The following is a 20,330-nucleotide window of genomic DNA, read 5'->3' as shown; positions in this document are numbered from 1 at the left end:
GTGCTCATCCAGACAGGTGGGAGGGGCAAAGCTGGGGAGCAGAGTTCAAGCTGTGCTGTCCATGACAGAAGCAGTGATGGAGGCAGGACAGCAGTAAGCAAGACACCCGTATTTAGGGGGAGGTGAGAAGTGCCTTGGGAGCACCCCCGGCTGCAGACCAGACCCATCAGCTTACAATTCCAAAGCTGGGGAAGGCCGACCTCCATTGCCTTGGACTGTGAGGCCCGGAAGGGGTGGGGATAGAGGAGGAGGCTCCCATTCTCTCAGTGGAGAGTGACCGTCAGGGATCCATCTTGGACTCCCATCTCCACAGAAAACGCCACAGTGTGATGAGACAGGTCACCCGGTTGTGATGAGTGCATGGGGCTCTGCCCCCTATAGCATAGGAGGTGTGACAGCTCTGCCCAGGAAGCAAATGTAAACACAAAACGGTCAGGATAGCATAGATTATGATAGAGATCCTGGTGACACAGCTGACCAGACAGCAAATATCTTATCTAATGGCTAAGCAGATAGAAAATCTTTCTGAGGCTCAGTTCAGAGCTTTGGTTATAAAAATGCTCACAGACCTAACACAGATCTTAAACAAGATGGGGAAGGAATGAAGGCTAGTCCTGCTGAAATGAACAACAACACATATGAAACTCATGGTGAGGGCAATAAAACCAGGTATCAAATCAACAAATTGGAACATAGGGAAGGAACAGTCAACCAGTGCAGAAAGAGGAAACAAGAAATGACAAAAATGAGGAGAGGCTCAGAAACCTATGGGACAGCTATAAGCTGGCCAACATCCGAATCATAGGGCTACCAGAAGGTGAAGAAGAACTAGAAATTGAAAAATTCTGTGAAAAAATAATGAAGTAGAATTTTCCTAACTTGGGGAAGGAAATAGACTTACAGGTCCAGGAAGCACATAGCATCCCAAAAAAACTGGACCCAGGGAGAACCACATCAACACACATTATAATCAAAATGTCAAAAATTAAAGATAAAGAGAGAATCTTAAAAGCAGCAAGAGAGAAGAAGAGAGTTATATACAAAGAGGTCCCAATAAGACTATCAGCTGATTTCTCAAAAGAAACTCTGCAGGCAAGAAGGGACTGGCAAGAAATATTCAAAGGAATAAAAAGCAAAAACCTACAACCACGATTACTCTATCCAGCGAAGCTGTCATTCAGAATAGAAGGGCAGAGAAAGTGCTTCCAGGACAAAGTAAAACTGAAGGAGTTCATCAGATCCAAACCACTGTTATATAGAATGTTAAAGGGACTTGTTTAGCAGAAAGAGGATCAAAACTATGAACATTAAAACGAAAACTGTATCACAACAACCAGCAACAGAAGCTAGGGAATTGAAACAAAGGCAGACTAAGTAGGCAACAAGAGTGGGAAAAGAATTATAGGTATAGGGAAAATTTTGGGGGGAGGTCGGTGGGGAGAGGGAAAGGGGAAAGGGAGGGAGATGGTACAGAAATTAAGAAGCATAGTAGAAGGGAGTGGAGTAGATAGGAAGATGTTGAGAAGAACTATATGCATAACCAATGGGCATGGACTAAGTGGGGTGAACAACTGGAGGGTGGGGGGTCATGGGGTGGAGGGGAACAAAGGGAAAAGAAAGTGGGACAACTGTAATAGCATAAACAATAAGGCATATTAAAAAATAAGCTATGTTAGCAGATATAGTCCTGTAACTTGTCAGACACCATCTATAAAGCATAGACATCTTTTTTCTGCTATGGTTTTTCTACTCTACATTGTGTTGCTTAGCTTACTTCATATTGGCTCCCCCAAATCCCCTTGAGATACTTGGAACATATTACTACCACCCAGGAATAGCTGCCCGATCAATGCAAATCCCTTCCCCTCTTGGCAACTCCTAGGACATTTGTTCACCTTTCTACTCTGGGCTCTGGGGTGGGAAGTAGAGGGAAGGAGTCCTGGATTTATTGCCAAGGCTGTGCCAGGATAATTGTATTCCTGCCATGCCAAGTTGAAATGATAGTAGCTTATCAAAACAATCTTTATACTTCCAGCCAAGATGGATGTGTAGACAGAAACACTGCATCTCCCTCCACAACTAGGAAGGAATCCAACTACCTCAAAACTAGAAACAACCAGAAATTCCAGAAAATCAAACTGCATGGAAGTCCAGTAAACAAAGATATAAAGAAGAAATACTCATCCAGACATGTAGGATGGACAGAACCGGGGCAGAGAGGATGCACTGTGGTGGCAGCATCAGTGGCGGGAGCAGCAGGCCAGCAGAAAATGCAGTCACACGTTTTAAAAATCAGGAGGGACACCTGGGAGCATTTCCAGCTCCTAACCGGACCTCTTAGCCCACAGTCCCAGCACCAGGGAAAATCAAGCCTCATTGCTTCTGACTGTGCAGACCAGTGGGGGTTTGGGTGGAGGCAGAAACTGCCGGTCTCAGCAGAGTCCACTTGTTTAAAGGGCCCACATGGTCCTAGAACATCCGCAGACCCACCCACTCTGGGAACAAAGTACAGAACAGCAGCTAGAGGGGCACCAGTCTGGTGCAGAAGTGCAAAAGGTGCCTGGAAAAGAGGAGAGTACTGGGCAGGAGGCATTGTTTCCTCTTGGACCCCTCCCCCACATACTGCGCCACAACTGGGTGAAACAGGTCACCCTGTACTCATGAGTCCCTAAGGCTCTGCCCCTTACAATGTAACTAGAGTGACAGCTCTACCTGGGACGCAGAGGCAAACAAACACAGGAGCCTGTCAGAATGAGGAGACAGAGAAGTATGGCCCAGAAGGGGGAACGGATCAAGGTTCCAGTGGGATAACTAAGCGATGAGGAGATAGACAACCTACAGATGCAGAATTTGAAGGACTGGTGATAAAGATGCTCACAGACTTGACAGACATGCTTGAGTACAGCAAACGCATAAGAGAAGAAGTGAAGGCTATGCTAAGTGAAATGAAGGAAAATACACACAAAACCAATGGCGAAGGGAAGGAACCGTGGTTCAAATCAATTATTTGGAACATAAGGAAGAAAAAAACAGTCAAGCAGTGCAGAATGAGGAAGCAAGAATTGAAAAAATGAGGAAAACTTCCCAAATTTTGTGAAGGAGATGGACATACAGGTCCGGAAAGGATGAGCTGGACCCAGAGGGGGCCACACCAGGACGCATCATGACTGAGATGCCAATGGTGAAAGATAAAGACAGAGTCCTTGGGACAGCAAGAGAGAGGTGGAGAGTTGCCTATAGTGCGGTGCCTATAGGACTATCAGCTGGTTTCTCAGGGGACACTTTGCAGGCAAGGAGGGACTGGCAAGAAGTATTCAATGTGTTGAAAAGTAATCTACAACCAAGATTACTCTATCCAGCAAAGCTATCATTTAGAATGTAAGGGCAGATGAAGTGCTTCCCAGACAAGGTGAAGCGAAAGGAGTTCATCATCACCAAGCCATTATTATATGAAATGTCAAAGGGACTTACTTAAGAAAAAAACATCAGGACGGAAAGGGAAAAAAAAAAAAGAAAAAGAACATCAAAACTACAAACAGTAAAATGACAAAAAACTCACAACTATCAACAAATGAATCTAAAAAATAAAAACAAAATTCAACTAAGCAAACCAGAATAGGAACAGAATCATAGATATGGGGTCATTTGGAGGGTTATCAGCTGGGAGGTGGGAGGGGGAGAAATGGGGAAATGGTGCAGGGACTAAGAAGCATAATTGGTTGGTACAAAATAGACAGGGGCAAGTTAAGAATAATATAGAAAAGAATGAAGCCAAAGAACTTATATGCATGACCCATGGACATGAACTAAGGGGGATGGGTTGCGGAAGGAAAGGGGCATACTTGGCAGAGGGGAACAAAGGGGGAAAAAATTGGAACTACTGTAACAACATAATCAATAAAATATACTTAAAAATTCTTTTTAAAAGAGTAATTTTTGTCTCTGGAGTAATTAGGAATATCATCCAGCTAGCTAATGGGCTAAACAGAACTTTTTTTCCTCAAATGGGCTACCCTGTTTACATAATGATGGCTTATTACAGTGTGACAATTTTTAAGTCTTTGACGTGTCAGGGAGCTGTCCATCCAGACTCTGGTGGAGACTCTCAGGTCATGATGGATAGTCATATTCTCAGGAGTTTAAAATTTTTTATATTTAATTTATATACAATGACATTTACTATGAGTTTTGACAAATACTTACAGTGATGTAATCAGCACCATAATGAAGATGCTGAACAGTACCAAAATTTTTTCTTGTTTTGCCATTTTGCAATCAAACCAACCTCTACCGCTATATCCAGCAGCTACTGATCTGTTCTTTACCCTTACAATATTGCTTTTTTCAGAATGTTATATAAATGGAATCATACAGTATTTGACTTTATTAGTAGGCTTTCTACACTTAACATAATGCATGTGAAAGTATTTCTAAAGTTATTTTATTCATAATTTTGTTTGTTTTTGGTTTGTCTCCCCTCTGCCTTTTGCTGTTGCTGTTGTTGTCCTGTTCCCCTTTTTCTGACTTCTTTGAATTACTGGGAAATTTTTTAGTATTCCATTTTTGTTGTTATCTCTTTGGTTTTGCCTATCTCTCTTTGCATTTTAAATGGTTGTTCTGAATATTATAATATACATATTCTGAATATTATAATATACATTATAACATACATATGTCATTTTATCATTACCAACTTTTATCATTCAAAATACAGCATGGAAGTTTTACAACCATATAGTTTTCATTACCCTTTGAATACATTGAAAACACTACGAGACACTGTAATTTTTGTTTTTAACAGTTGTGCACATTTTAAATAAAGTATGTAAAAGGGGAGAAAAGTAATTTAATATTTATTCAGATCTTTGCCAAATTGTTTGCCTTTTCTTGATTCCTGAGATTACGAGATTTCCCCTAGCCTGTAAAACTTTATTTAGCCTTCTTTTAATCTTTTTACCTTTTAATCATTGAGGATATATTTATTTCATATTAGCCCTAAACATATTTTCACTCAATATAGAATTCTGGGTCAATAGTTATTTTCGTTTAACACTCTAAAAATGTGTTCCATGGTTTTTAGCTTCCATGGTTCTTAATGAGAAATCCAGAATAATTTATTTCTATTTTTTAACATTTACTTATTAAAAATCCTATTTATTTATTTTTAGAGAGAGGGGAAGGGAGGGAGAGAGAGAGGGAGAGAAACATCAATGTGTGGTTGCCTCTAGCACATCCACAAATGGGGACCTGGCCCCCAGCCAGGGCATGTGCCCCAACTGGGAATCTCACTGGTGACCCTTTGGTTCATGGGCCAGCACTCAATTCACTGAGCCACACCAGTCAGAGCTATTATTTCTTTATATATAATGTGTTGTTTTCTTCTGGTTGCTTTCAAGACTTTAAATTTTGATTTTCAGCAATTTGATTACATGAGTCTAAGTTTTTTCATATTGCATTTTGCTAGCTTGAATATTTAAATTTTTGTCTTCCACAAGTTTGGAAAATTGCATTTATTGTTTAAAGAAACTTTTCTTTTTCACCAAATTTTTTCTTCTCTCTTTGGAACTGCAACAACACAAGTGTTAGATTGTCCCATATTGTCCCACAGGCCCCTGATGCTTTGTTCATTTTTTAATGTTCTCTATTCTTCAAACTATGTACATATTTTCTACTTACCTATGTTCCATTTCACAGGCTCTTTCCATTGTCATCTTCACTCTGCTATAGAGCCCAACCAGGATGTTTTAATTAAGATATTATATATTTTTTCAGGTTTAAAATTCCATTTGGTTATTTTCTATACTTTCTGTCTCTCAGCTGAGATTTTTATCTCTCCATTTATTTATAGTGTTCATATTTTTTACCTCATAAAGTGTAGTTACAATAGCAATTTTGAAGAGTGTCTGATAATTCCAACATCTGGGTCATCTCAGAGCAGCAGCTACTGATCATCTTTTTCCTAGAGAATTCCTGGATTGAATTCTGAACATTTTGAATATTATGTTCTGAGACTCTAGTTTACCTTAATATCTCCTGGGTAAACTCAAGAAGAAATATAAAATCTGAGCAGAATATGAATGATAAAGAGATTGAATCATAAATTTAAAATTTCCAGAAAAGAAAAGCCCAGGACAGATGGCTTCTCTTCTACTAAACATTCAAAAAAAAATTAATAACAGTCCACCTTAAACTCTTCCAAAAAACAGGAGAATGCTTCCTAACTTATTCTATAAAGCCAGTATTGCCCTGATATCAAAGCTGTGCAATGATACTACAAGAAAAGTAAAGACAAATATATTTTATAAATGTAGATGCAAAAGTCATCAACAAAATACTAGGAAACCATATCCAACAGTTTATTAGGCGATTATACATCATGACCAGATGAGAGGCTGGCTCAACATGTGAAAATAAATCAATATAATACAGAACAGAATATGAAAAAAAGCCCATATGATCATCTTAGTTGATAGAGAAAAAAAGTATGTGACAAAATCCAATACCCTTTCATGACAAAAGCATTCAACAAACTAGAAACAGAAGAAAACTTTCTTGACATAATAAAAGACATTTATGAAAAACTCAGAGCTAAAATCACACTCAATGGTAAAAGAATAAAAGTTATTCCCCTAAGATCAAGACCAAAACACCTGCTTTCAGTATTGCTATTCAACAGTATATTGGAAATTCTAGCCAGAGAAATTAGGCACATAAATAAATAAAATTAAATTCAAAAAGTCATCCAAATGGGAAAGGATGAAGTAAAATAATCTCTATTGCTGATGACAGATTCTATGTATATAAACTCATAATGAACACACACACATACTGAACTACTCGAGATAATAAATTCAGCAGAGTTTCAGAGTACCAGTCAACACAACAATCACCAGCAATAATGATGCAAAAAATTGCAAAACAACTCTAATTTTAATAACATGTAAAAAAATACGTAGATATAAACTGAACCTCAGAAGCATAGATATTGTACACTAAAAACTTTATAACATTGTTGAAATTTAAAAAGACCTAAAAAATGAAGGGCATTCTATGTTCATGAATTGGAAAACTTAATATTATAAGATACTAAGACTACCCAAAGCAATCTATAGATTCAATGTAATTTCTGCCAGCAGCCTTTTGCACAAACAGAAAAGCCAATCCTCAAATTCATATGGGATCGGAAGGGGCCCTGAATAGCCAAAACAATATAAAAAAAGAAGTTGGAGAACTTACACTTCCCAATTTTAAAACTCACTACAAATCTACAGTAAGCAAAACAGTGTGGTGTAGGTGTAATAATAGACATATAGGTCAAAGGAATAGAATTAAATGCTCAGAAATAAACTCACATATCTTTAGCCAATTGATTTTTACCAAGGCACCAAGACCATTCAGTGGGTAAAGTATAGTTTCTTCAACAAATGGTGTTTGGAAAACTGAATATACACATGGAAAAAAAATAAATTTGGAGCCCTGCTTCATAGCATTTACAAAAGTTAATTCAAAATGGATCACGTATTTAAATGTAAAAACTAAAACTATAAAACTTCTACAAGAAAACAGGTAAATCTTAAATGACCTTGGATTTGGCAATGGTTTCCTAGATATGACAACAAAAGCATAAGAAAGTAATAGATAAATTGGACTTTATCAAAATTAAATTTTTGTGCATTTAGAGGATAATCAATAAAGTGAAAAGAGAAACTATTTGAAAAATTTATACCTAATATAGGTCTAGTATCCAGAATATACCAAGAACTCTTAACAACTCAACAACAAGAAGTTAAAAGACCCCATTTAAAAAGTGAGGCAAGAATTTGAATAGGCATTTCTCCAAACGAGATAGATGCCAAGAAGTGCATGCAAAGATACTCACCATCATTAGTAATCAGGTAAATACAAACCAAAACCAAAATGAGGTACCACTTTGCACCCACCAGCATGGCTACAATAAAAAAGACAGGCAATAACAAGTGTCAAAATATAACAAAACTGGAACCTTACACATTGCTGGTGGGAATGTGAAATGATACAGAAACTTCACAAAAACAGTTTGGGAATTCCTTAAAAAGTTAAATATAAAATTATCATATGACCCAGTAATTCCACTTTAAGTATGTACGCAAAAGAATTGAAAGCAGTTATATAAACAAAAACTTGTATACAAATGTTCACAGTAGCATTATTTACAATAGCCAAACATGGAAACAACCTAAATTCTTATCAAGAGATAAATGGGTATACAGTATGCGGTATATCTATACAATGGAATATATTTAATAAATAAAATGTTATTATAAAAAATAAAATACTGAAAACATTATTCAACATGGAAGAATCTCATAAACTTGTTAAGTGAAAGAAGCAAGACACAAAAGGTCACATACTGTATGATTTCATTTATATGAAATATCCAGAATGGGTAAGTCCCTAGAGACAGAAAGCAAATTGGCAGTTGCCAGGGTCTGGAGAGATGGGAGAAATGCAAGGGACTGCTTATAGGGTTTCCTTTTGTGGTAATAAAAATATTTTGCAATTATAGAAGTGAATGCACCAAATGCTACTGAATTGTATACTTTAAGATGGCTAATTTTATCTTTTGTAAATTTTTTCTCAAAAACAAGACTTCAAAACCCCATTCTAATCATGAAACAAACATCAGACAAATTCCAGTGAAGAGTGTTCTACAAAATACCTGGGAAGTCCTCCTCAAAACTGTCCAGGTGATCAAACACAGGAAAACAAGAGAAACTGTCACTGCCAAGAGGAGCCAGACACATAACAACTAAATGTAATGTGGTAACCAGGATGAGATCCTGGGGCAAGGGAAAGACAAGTAAAAACTAAGGAAATCTGAGTAAACTGTGAACTTTAGTTCTTAATAAGCTAATTAATTGTAAGAAATGTACAATATGGCTCTGGCCAGGTAGCTCAGTTGGTTAGTGTCTTCCTGATACAGCAAGGTTGTGGGTTGGATCCCATGTCAGGGCACATACAAAACTCAATCAATAAATGCATAAATAAGCAGAACAACAAATTGATGTTTCTCTCTCTCTCCCTTCCTCTCTCTTATCTCTTTGAAATCATAAATAAAAAGTTTTTAAATGTATCATACAAGTGTAACATGTTAATAACAGAAAACTGGGTACAAACTTTAGAACCAAAAACTGTTGTAAGGTATTACGGTGTGCTCACAAACCCTCTTAATAATGTTAGTCTCTTTGTTTTTGTTGGCAAACGTGTCAGGTTCAGACTGCCAGTCCTGATTCACTTTTGGGGTTGCTGGTTCCAATGTCAATTCAGATGTCAAAGCCCTTCCCATGCTCTGTTACTGCCCAGGTGTGTACTACTCCAGGATTAGTCTGGAAGTTCTTGGTTTGTTTTAGGTTGTAGTTTAGTTTCCAAAACCTTTGGCAAATGCTTCTTTGGGTCTCTTCCACATATGTGCAACTGAGGGGTGAAATTAGAATTTTTATTGGTTCGTTCAGAGAATAAGGAGATGCCTGTCTCCAGCTCTCTTCGAACCTGGATTTCCCTGTACTCTCTGCTCACCAAGGTTTCTTTTGTCAGAAAGACGTGTTATTTACTCCAGTTTTAGGTGCCTGTGCTGTGGTGGCAGGAGCTATACTGCTTTGCAACTGAGGCTGGCCTTGGGGTAGAGAGAGAAAAAGGAGAAAACAAGAAAGGTGGAAAGGTGGATTCCTCCCCCACTCACAGGCTCTTAGTGACCCTTCTTGTCCTCCTAAAAAAAAGCAGAGTATACAAGGAGTTTGTGCTATCTGCTTTCATTAGCTCTGTTTGTGATCCACCCTTTAGGTCAGAGCCAAGAGATGAAGGGAAAAAATGAGTAATCTCTACTGTGTTTGTCATTCTTCAAGTTTTGACTTCCTTCCCCTAAATAGCCCACTCTTGTTTACTTTTCAGAGTCCTCAGGTAGTTAGCTGCTTTTAAAATTCTTTCCAGAATTTTTAGCTGTAATTAGTGGGGGAGGTAGACACGTGGAGTCCAGTCTGAATCAACTTTCAACCCACCCATCGTCTCCAATGCTCCCTGGTTCCCCGCTCCTTCATCTCCTGTTTTAGGTTCTGAGGTGATCAATCAGCCCATTAACTTCTAGGTTGCTGACTCATCTCTTTAGTGTCCTGGCCTTTGCTAGCATTCTCTTTCCCATACAGTGACATTTCAAACTGAGTCCCCTAGATAGCACATATATTTTGGATTTTTCCTGGGACTTCCACACCTGTGAATGGACAGGGCTCAGCTCTGAGGATGCCACTTTCTTCAGGTCCTGGCAGGACTAGTGGTACTTGATTTTTCTGGGCCTTTTGTTACCTTTCAAACATCACATCTTGAGTTATACTTAGAGGTCATCAAAGACAATTCAGGACAAGATCAGAGCTAAGGGAACTAACCCAGACATAGAGGAGGCTCCAAAGTACACAAGGGGGTGAAAGACCAAGCTTTTTGGTAGTACAGGAGATAGTACTTCTGCATGTGCAGGTTTGGTTGCTCAAGGGCTCTTCTCTCCTGGTGGCTTTTCTATTAGGTATAGTCTTCCTGAGAAAGGACAGAGAGGCGATCTAGAATCAGCCTCAAAGTCATTTCATATTAATGCCCTCAGTGATGACAAAATTCATCCTTTGAAGGAATATATCATTTTTTGAAATAGTCAAAAGTCAGTTGGAATATAGACATTTCTGGTCAATGAGATGAGTTTATGAAGTTGGTGGTGCTGTTAGTAACCCCAAATGGGGTGAGAGTATAAGGGAAAATGGATCTGTGTAGCCTGTAAGTTCTCTCAGAAGACAGTATAAAGATTAAAATATATTTTTAGAAATGGCTATATTGCCTCCCAAGGTAACTACTTTGAATGAGATAGGTCTCATTCAGATGGCTAAATCCTCTTATGTTTAACTGTTGATGTAAAACCAGTTTGTGAACTTATAGACACTTGATTTACCTGCTTATTTTCTTAGGCTATGCTAGAATTTCCCCTCTGTTGTGGCTTCTCTTCAAGCTGATTACTTGGTGTATTAGAAATAACAGGAAATTGATTAGACTGCAAGTAACAAAGTTCTGAAAAACAAGGACTTAAAGGAATTAAGGCTTATTCTTCTTTACTTAACTGCACACTCCTAGCTGCAAGGGATATTAGGAAATGTGTTTTTCAACTGTGTCCACATTGTCCTCCATCCCCAAACAAATTAAGATTCTTTTGGTAAGATAGAAAGGGAGAATGGATCTTGGGTTGGCAGACCGTTGGAATCTGTCATATATGGTAGATAAAAATGTGACCTGAGTCTCTGGATCTGCTGAAATCACAGGGGGAAGACTTTTATTAATGCTTTAAACAGGGTTGTCTACAGGAAGTAATGGAATATGGGAATATTTATACTGGTTTACTAATAGCTCTTCTTGGCTCCTTGTTCATATTGAACACAGTGCCAATCTAAGTTGGACCCAAGATTTTGTTAGCCTTGACCATAGTTGAAAATTAGATATTCAACTCCATCATCCCAGGTCATTAAAATTCATTTGAGTTCATGTGTTTTGAGAACTTGGACCATAACCTAATTTTAAAAGGTCCTCATGAGGATGACTGAAATAAAGGACCATTTAGGGAAATGCTGATTATTCAGAATTAGTTATCTATACCTACTTCTCCTTTCCTCCTAGCTTATTCATATGGCTAAATCATTCATCCATTTATGCATCCATCCACCCACTCACAGTGTTAGACACTAAGACCTCAAAGATAGTTAAGGAAGTCATGTTCTTTATTTTTGAGGACCTTAAAGTCTATAAGCAGAAAATCATTTGGCCTGACACACGGAGGGGGTAAATCAGCATATATATTTGTGTGCAGGTGCTTTTACCTCTTTCTTACATAACTCAGGGTTATAATATGATTTTATCCAAATCTACCTTTCTATTACCTTCTATTTGTTTATTTTGGGTAAAAAGGAGACAAAAATAAGCCTTTATCTGCTATATAAAACTCTAAATCTTAAAATCCAGACTGTGTCCAGTACTCTCTATATTGAGAATGACCAGAGGAAAAGAAAATAGTCTTAAAATGCTTTCCTGTTTTCGACCAAGTGTGGATTTTCTTTTTGCTTTACATTTTCCTTTGTTCTTTCTCCAGTTCCTCTGTTGTTTTTTTTGGCCCAGCACAGTGGGCCTTACAGCCAAACACCCTCCTCAGACTGATGAGGCATCCTGTGGGGACACGATGGAGCACCGCAGTGCTGTGAGAGGTGGGAGAGCAATGTGGGTTGGAGAGAAGGTGGCCTGCACAGTGTGCTGCTGATGGATGGCCACTTTGTTTAAAGAAAAGAATTTTCATTTCTGTTTTTTCTCTTTTATGAGTTTAAAAGCTGATTGTAGGCCCAAGTGGGAAGAAATTTTGGAACTAGAACTCTATAGTAATTGACAGCAAAATGATGACAAGTAGTGCTAGAAGTGTGCCTTCCTTCTGTCTAGAAAAAGAATTCTGGGTTATTGTTGCTGTTTTTCTTTCTAGATTCTACATAACTTTAATAATTCTACATCACTGATGGGGCTGAAATAAAAAAGAGTCTTCTGGGGCTCAAGTGGACTTAGGATAGTAATTCTTAAGGGTGGAAGGCTGGAAGCCAGGTTTGCTTACCAGATGTCAGCAGGGAGAGCTGAGAGAGGGATTAGTGAAACAATAATCAAAGCTGATGTTTTTAAGTCTTTTAATGTGGACCAGACATCATTATAAGAGCTTTGTAAATGTGAACTCATTTACTCCTCACTACAATCCTGTGCAATAAGCATTGTTATTATTATTTACATTTTGTACACAAGAAAACTGAGGTCCAGAGAGGATGAGCAATGTGCCCAAGGTCACACAGCTAGGAAGCCATACATCCCGAGTTACAATGTTATAAAGAGGATGGCATGAGAAGGAAAAAAAAAAAAGTAATTACTTACATGCTTGAAGCTCTGCAATCTTCAAGACACTTCATATCTCATTTAGTACATTCATTCAACATATATTTGTTCAATACCAACTAAGTGCCAGGTACTGTGTATTAATAGAAATTTTGAGGTATAGTAAAGCCAATAGATCAGGAGATGGTTGCCATTGAAAACACCATTTGTTAGTATCCCAGAGGAAGGGTCATGGCAAGTCATGGGAGGCCACATGGATAAGCACCAGAGTCAGTTGAGTGGTAGAATGGGGCAGGAGGAACCCTAGCAAGAGCCTTAATTGTTTTTTTTTTTTTGCATGAAGGAACAGGTGAGGCAGGCTTAGGATTGGCTAGTTTGAATAATTTCAGTGGGCTCTGGGCTCTGGGGCTGTCCCTAGTGGCCTGGTATTTGGACTTGGATGATTAGGGCAGAGCAATAGTGGCCTGAAATATGAGTGACCCATAGAGGAGGTGATTGGTGTGGGCTCTGAATTGCTTGGTTTGTATTTGAAAAGTGCACTAATAAGTGAGTTGTTTACTATTTCTAGGAACTAGCTATTCTTGGGAGGGTTGTCCTTTCAGGGTTAGCAAGACCCCAGATATCAAAGCATGAAAAGTACAGAAAGTAAAACATGTGGTTAATACACTGCGCTAAATGTTGGGGATATAACACTGACTAAGCCAGGTAACCAGAAAATGTGTGTGTGTGTGTGTGTGTGTGTGTGTGTGTGTGTGTGTGTGTGTAGAAGACAGACATTAAAAAAAACATTCAGAGACTTCCGGCCAAGATGGAGGTTTAGACGGACACGCTAGGTCTCCCTCTACAACTAGAGAGGAATACAACTACTTCAAAACAAAGAATAACTAGAAATTCCAGAAAATAAAACTACACGGAAGCCCAACATATGAAGTTATAAACCAGCGGTGCCATTTGGGCAGGTAAGAGTTAAAGAGGGCAGCGCTGTTTGCGGTCGCACCTGGGACAGCGGCGGGGCGGCGAAAAATCCCGGCTGCAGTCAAGCCCCTGGCAGTGCGCGACCCCAGCGCTGGGGAAAGCAGCCACCACATTGCCTTGAACAGTGAGGCCCAGGGGGGCGGGAGGACGGATCCCGGTCTCCTAGCTGAATAACTGTGTGAATCCATCTTGGACCCCCGCCCCCAAAGAAAGCACCACAGGGCTGCGAAATAGGTCGCAGACAGGCGCCGGTCGCTGAATTGTGACGCGTACACAGGCACTGCCCCCTACAGCCGGCCCAAGAAAACAAAACGCATCTGTCAAAATGAGGCAGACAACTATAGAAATCCCGGTGGCACAGCTCACCAGGCAACAGATAGAGAACCTGACAGATGAACAGATAAGAAACCTGTCAGAGGCTCAGTTCTGGGCCATTGTTATCAGGTGGCTTACAGAATTCACAAAAGAGCAGGAAAAAGATAAGAAAGAAGCGAAAAACATTCATAACGAAAGGAACAAAACCACATACGAGACAGATGGTGAGGAAAAAAAATCCAGAGTTCATTTCAACAAACTGGAATATGGAGAAGGAACAAGCAGTCAACCAATGCAGCGAGAGGAAATGGGAAGCAACAGTGAGAGGATCAGAAACCTCTGGGACAGCTATAAAAGGCCCAACATAAGAATCATTGGTTTGCCAGAGAATGAGGAAGATGAACTAGAACTTGAAAAATTGAGTGAAAATATAATAAAGGAGAACTTCCCAGACTTGGGGAAGGGAATAGACTTGCAGGTCCAGGAAGCAAGGAGAGTTCCCAAGAGACTGGACCCAGGGAGAACCACTCCAAGACACATTATAATCAAAATGTCAAAAATTAAAGATAAAGAGAGAATCTTAAAAGCAGCAAGAGAGAAGAAAAGAATTATGTACAAAGGGGTCCCAATTAGACTATCAGCTGACTTCTCAAGGGAGACCCTACAGGCAAGAAGGGACTGGCAAGAAATATTCAAAGTAATGAAAATCCAAAACCTACAACCATGAATACTCTATCCAGCGAAATTGTCATTCAGAATAGAAGGACAGAGAAAGTGTTTCCAGGACAAAATAAAACTGAAAGAGTTCATTAGATCCAAACCACTGTTATATGAGATGTTAAAGGGACTGGTTTAAAAAACAGAAGCTAGGGAGATGAAACAAAGGCAAACTAAACAGGCAACGAGAGTGGAAAAGGAACTGTGGGTACGGGAAGCATATTGGGGGGAGGTCAACAGGGAGGGGGAGTGGGGAGAGGGAGGGAGATGATATAGGAATTGGGGATCATGGTAGGAGGGAATGGAATAGACGGAGAGAGGTTGGGAGGAACTGTATGCACAACTAATGGACATAATCTAAAAGGGGGGGACAACTGTAGGGAGGGGGGCCACCGGGTGGAGGGGAGCAGAGGGAAGGGAAATTGGCACAAATGTAATATTTTAATCAATAAAACACATTAAATCTGAAAAAAAAAAGAAAACATTCAATTAGATAATTAATTACAGTCCTGGTAAATTCTGTGGCAGAGAAGTGTAGGGTGCTAGAAATACATGTAATAGGGGATTGGCCTAATCTGAAGTAGTGAATCCCCGCAACATCTTAATAAAAAGGCAAAACAGAAATACCTGCACATTATAACTTTATTTTATTAAATAAGTTTCCATTGAGTTCCCATTGTATATCAAACCATTAGGGGTATAGAAATGATGAAAAATTTAAGTCTTGTCCCCAGAGTTTGTAGAGAAGCAGGAAGAGTAAGACAATTAGACATTTTGAGGTGATGTAAGTGCTGCCATTCCAGGGAGAACCTGGTGCATGGGAACATCACTCAGCAGAGAATGATGGGAAGGGAAGGGAAGGACTAGGCCAGTCCAGTGGGGCAGGGTGAGGCCATGCTGGCACGCCACAGAAAAGGACTGTGTAGAAGACACAGAGATGTGAGGGAACTTGCTGTGCTGGGGGAGTTCCAAGTGTGGGCCTGGATGTGGTTGCTCCTGGGGGTGGTGATGGCAGACCTGAGGCTGGAGTCAAGGCTTCCGTGAAGAACCTTGGCAGCTGAGGACCACAGGTGTTGAAGCAGAATGACAGGACCAGATTGGCATTTAGGATCAGACTCTCTCTCACTTGTGCTGTTTTCCTGCTTTCCCAGTTGCCTCTCAATCTTTGGCAGAAGTAGTAAGAGGCACTGTTTCTGACAGTGCCATCCAGGGAAACAACACAGCAGAGAAAATCAGTGATGACTCATCTGAGACCCACAGCCTCAAGGAAGAGATGAGACCAGACTCTAGACTCATATCTTTTGATTTTGTCTTTGGTTTTTATCCAAACCAAGGAAGGCAGAAAAAAAGAAAATTCAGGAGGAGAGAGAAGGGAGTCTTCCTGATTAGGTGTCACTTAAATGTACAGAGAAGTGAGGCCTGTTCTGGTGAGGGGCAGATACCTGATCCACTTCCTTTTTTCCCCCTCTCACACTCCATAGATTTTAACTCTGAAGTTCCCTCAAGACTATCCAGAATAAAAGGTATTGAGGTACAACCCATTTCCCAAAATGGCCTGAACCGTGGCTGTGGGGGGAAAAGCATCTAATTTTTTCCTGGCAAGAGAGGGTCTTTAGTGAGAACTGGCTTTTCTGACTCTGCTCTGGGGATAGAGATAGGGGGCAGGGGGATTCGAGTCTTCAAGAATACCTCAAGGCCCTGAGGGAGAGGGGAGAGTTATCCTGAAATCTCCTCCCAAAAATCAAAGTCTTTTCTTACTGACCACATTGATTTTTTTTCTGGATATCTTGATATATCACAAAATCCTAAACTGGCTGATCCCTTTTCTGGGAAAAGGAAAAAAAAGAGAGAGAGAGAGAGAGAGAGAGACAGAGAGAGACAAAATTTACACACAGCTAAATGTATATTCTATAAGTTTTTAAAAAAATGTTTAGCAAAGTAACCAACAATCAGCCCTGGTTAAAGTGTTGGCCTGATATTCCAAGGTTGCGGGTTCAATCTCTGGTCAGGGCACATAGAAAAAGCAACCAATGAGTGCATAAATAAGTGGAACAACAAATGGATGTCTATCTCTCTCTCCCTCTCTTCCTCCCTCCCTCTCTCTCCCTGCCTCTTTCTCTCTCTCAAATTAAAAAAAAAATATATCCAAAGTAACCAACAATCAACAAAATGAAAAGGCAACCTACAAAACTGGAAAAATATTTGCAAACCATATATCAGATAAAGGGTTAATATAAAATATATATAAAGAACTCATACAACTCAATAGCAAAAACCCAAATAATACAATTTAAAAATGAGCAAAGAACCCAAGTGACTTTTTTTTTCAAAGAAGATATGTAAATGGCCCACAGGTTCATGGAAAGGGGCTAAACATACTAATTATTAGGGAGATGCAAATTAGAACCACAATGAAATTACAGCTCAGGCCTGTAAGAATGGCTGTCAGAAAAAGATAAGAGATAACAAATGCTTTAAGGGTGTGGAGAAAGGGAAACCTTTGAGCACTGGTGTAAATTGGTACAGCCACTATAGAAAATGGTATGGAGGTTCCTAAGGAAAAAAAAAATTAAAAATAGAACTACCAATCACCAGGAATTCCACTTCTGGAAATACATTTGAAGGAAATGAAAACATTATGTTGAAGATATGTCTGCACCTTCATGTCCATAGCAGCATTATTTATGATTGCCAAAACATGGAAATAAGCTAAGTGTTCACTGCCAGATGAATGAATAAAGAAGAAGTGGTACAAATATACAATAGAATATCACTCGGTAATAAAAACAAATAAAATCTTGCCATTTGTGACAGCATGGATGGATCTATAGGACATTATGTTAAGAGAAACAAGTCAGATAGAGAAAGACAGAAACTGTATGGTTTCACTTACATGTGGAATTCATATATACAGTAATCCCTCTCTATATCACAGTTCACTTATCATGAAATTTTTAAAAATATTATATTTAATTATTTATCATGGACTTTTCGCTATATCACAGGATTTTGTGGTATTGTATACATATTTATATGCATAGTATTTATTATTTTAATGATTTTTGCCTAAAAATTTTCAAAAAATATAAAAATATATAATAAATGATTCTAACATTAAAAGAATATTAAATCAAAATAAAATACTGCACACTGTTTATAGTATGTATTTTTTTGTGGACGAATACATACATTATGCTGAAAACGAGATGTACGCTTGAGCTCGTTTGCCTACGTGAGATTGTACATGGCACACGATTGGCTGATTGATGGAAGGCGACCAACCAGAGCACTGTCTTGTGTATTCTGGGCACTGACTGGCTCAGTAACCATAGCATCAGTCTGTCTGCTATCCTGCACTGTGTGCATATGATCAGCATCTCACCTTGTCCACTTCACTCCTACCTTCGATCGCTGTGCGTAGTTTTGCTCTGCAGTGTTGTGTTTTGTGAAATTTTCCTTAAAGACTGAATTTATTGCAAGCCTTATGATGCCACCCAAACGTCCTACATCTTCTAAGTATTCTGGCAGTGAACTCAAGTGCCAAAGGAATATGCTTACCATAAAAGAGAAGGTGGAACTTCTCAACATATTGAAGGAAGGGAGAAGCTATGCATCTGTTGGCCGCCATTATGGGATCAATGAGTCTGTGGTTCACTATATAAAGAAGGATGAGAAGAATATCAGGTCTATGGCATCAGTGACTTTCAACAGAACAGCAAAAAGGGTGGTTACTTCCTGCAATAAGATTATTGTGAAGATGGAGTCTGCATTAGTTGTGTGGATAAACAATTGCAGAAAAAAGAATATCTCGCTGGATACAAACACCATCCAGATGCAGACCAAGCAACTGTATAATCATTTAGCAGCAAAAAGGGATGACCACAATGATGATGAGAATGAAGAAGAGGATGACGATGACGACGCTAAAGCAGGACCTTCAAGTGCTTCACCAACCAGACCAACCCCATTCAGTGCCAACAAGGGCTGGATTGACAAATTTCAGAAACACTTTGGACTCAAGTGCATTTCTGTGCATGGAGCAGCTGCCTCTGTGGTTAAAGCCAGAGCCAAGGAGTACATGAACATGTTCAAAGACATCATCGAGGAAGGAGGCTATAAGCCTGAACAAGTTTTCAACATGGATGAAATGGATTTATTCTGGAACCGGATGCCATCTCACACTTTCATTATGAAGGAAGAAGTAAAAGCCCCTAGTTTCAGGCCCCCAAAAGATAGTGTAACTTTAATCATGTGTGGGAATGCTGCAGGCTTTATGATAAAGCCAGGGCTTATTTATAAGTACAAGAACCCAAGGGCCCTAAAAAATAAAAATAAGAATGTGTTGCCTGTGTACTGGATGCACAACCCTAAAGCTTGGATCACGAAACTCCTCATGACTGATGGGTTTCATCAATGTTTTATCCCAGAGGTTAAGGTTTATCTGGCAGAGAAAGGCCTTGATTTCAAAGTGCTTCTGATAATGGGCAATGTTGGAGGCCATGCAGTCGACCTGACATATGATGGCATCCAGATAGACTTCTTGCTGCAGAACACCACATTGCTCATTCAGCTAATGGATCAAGGTGTTATTCATGCTTTTAATGTGCTCTACACCCAAAATGTCCTGAAAAACCTCATTGAAGCTATGGACTCAGATGAAGACTTCTCACTAAAGGCATTCTGGCATGAGTATACAATTGCAGCATGTCTCCAAAATATTCAAAAGGCCATAAAGGAGATGAAGAGTGAGACTTTGAATGCCAACTGGAAAAAATTGTGGCCAGAAGTGGTTCATGATTACAAGGGATTCTCTCTTGATGAAATCCATCACTCTGCGGTGGATAAGGAGGGCTTCAGTGACATGACTACTGAAGATGTAACTACACTGATCGATGTGCACTCTCAACCGTTGACAGATGAAGACCTGGAGGAGCTGACTAAGTCAGCAAGTGAAGAAGAGGATGAGGAACAAGGTGAACAACGGGTTGAAGAAGAGGAGGAGGTTGACCTAACACTTGATTGTCTTGCAACCATAGTCAGAATGGCCAAAGAACTTCAACGAGTGACCAAAGAATTGGACCCCCATATGATTCGTTCATTGCAATTTGCAAATTCAATTGACAGTGCCACGTCAGTTTACAAAAACATTCTCAATCAGAAGAAGAAACAGCACCAGCACCTCCCCATAACTATGTTCATCACTCAAACGAAGAGGTTGGTTATGCCTATGCCTTTAGTGGAAGTAGAAGTTATGGACGAGGCTGAAGATACTACTGCACCACCTGAAGAAGCGCCTGATGAAGTGATGCCTTTAGAAGAGCTGTAATTCTCTTTTCCACTGTGCAGTACATTCATCTCATCTTCATCACCTTCATCGTCATCAGTACTGCACAGCTAATTCA

This window comes from Furipterus horrens, unplaced genomic scaffold (genome assembly GCF_987537825.1).
Source record: "Furipterus horrens unplaced genomic scaffold, mFurHor1.1.pri manual_scaffold_3, whole genome shotgun sequence".
Classification (NCBI taxonomy): domain Eukaryota; kingdom Metazoa; phylum Chordata; class Mammalia; order Chiroptera; family Furipteridae; genus Furipterus; species Furipterus horrens.
The sequence above is the reverse complement of the archived record's forward strand: the minus strand, read 5'-3'. Positions refer to the sequence as shown.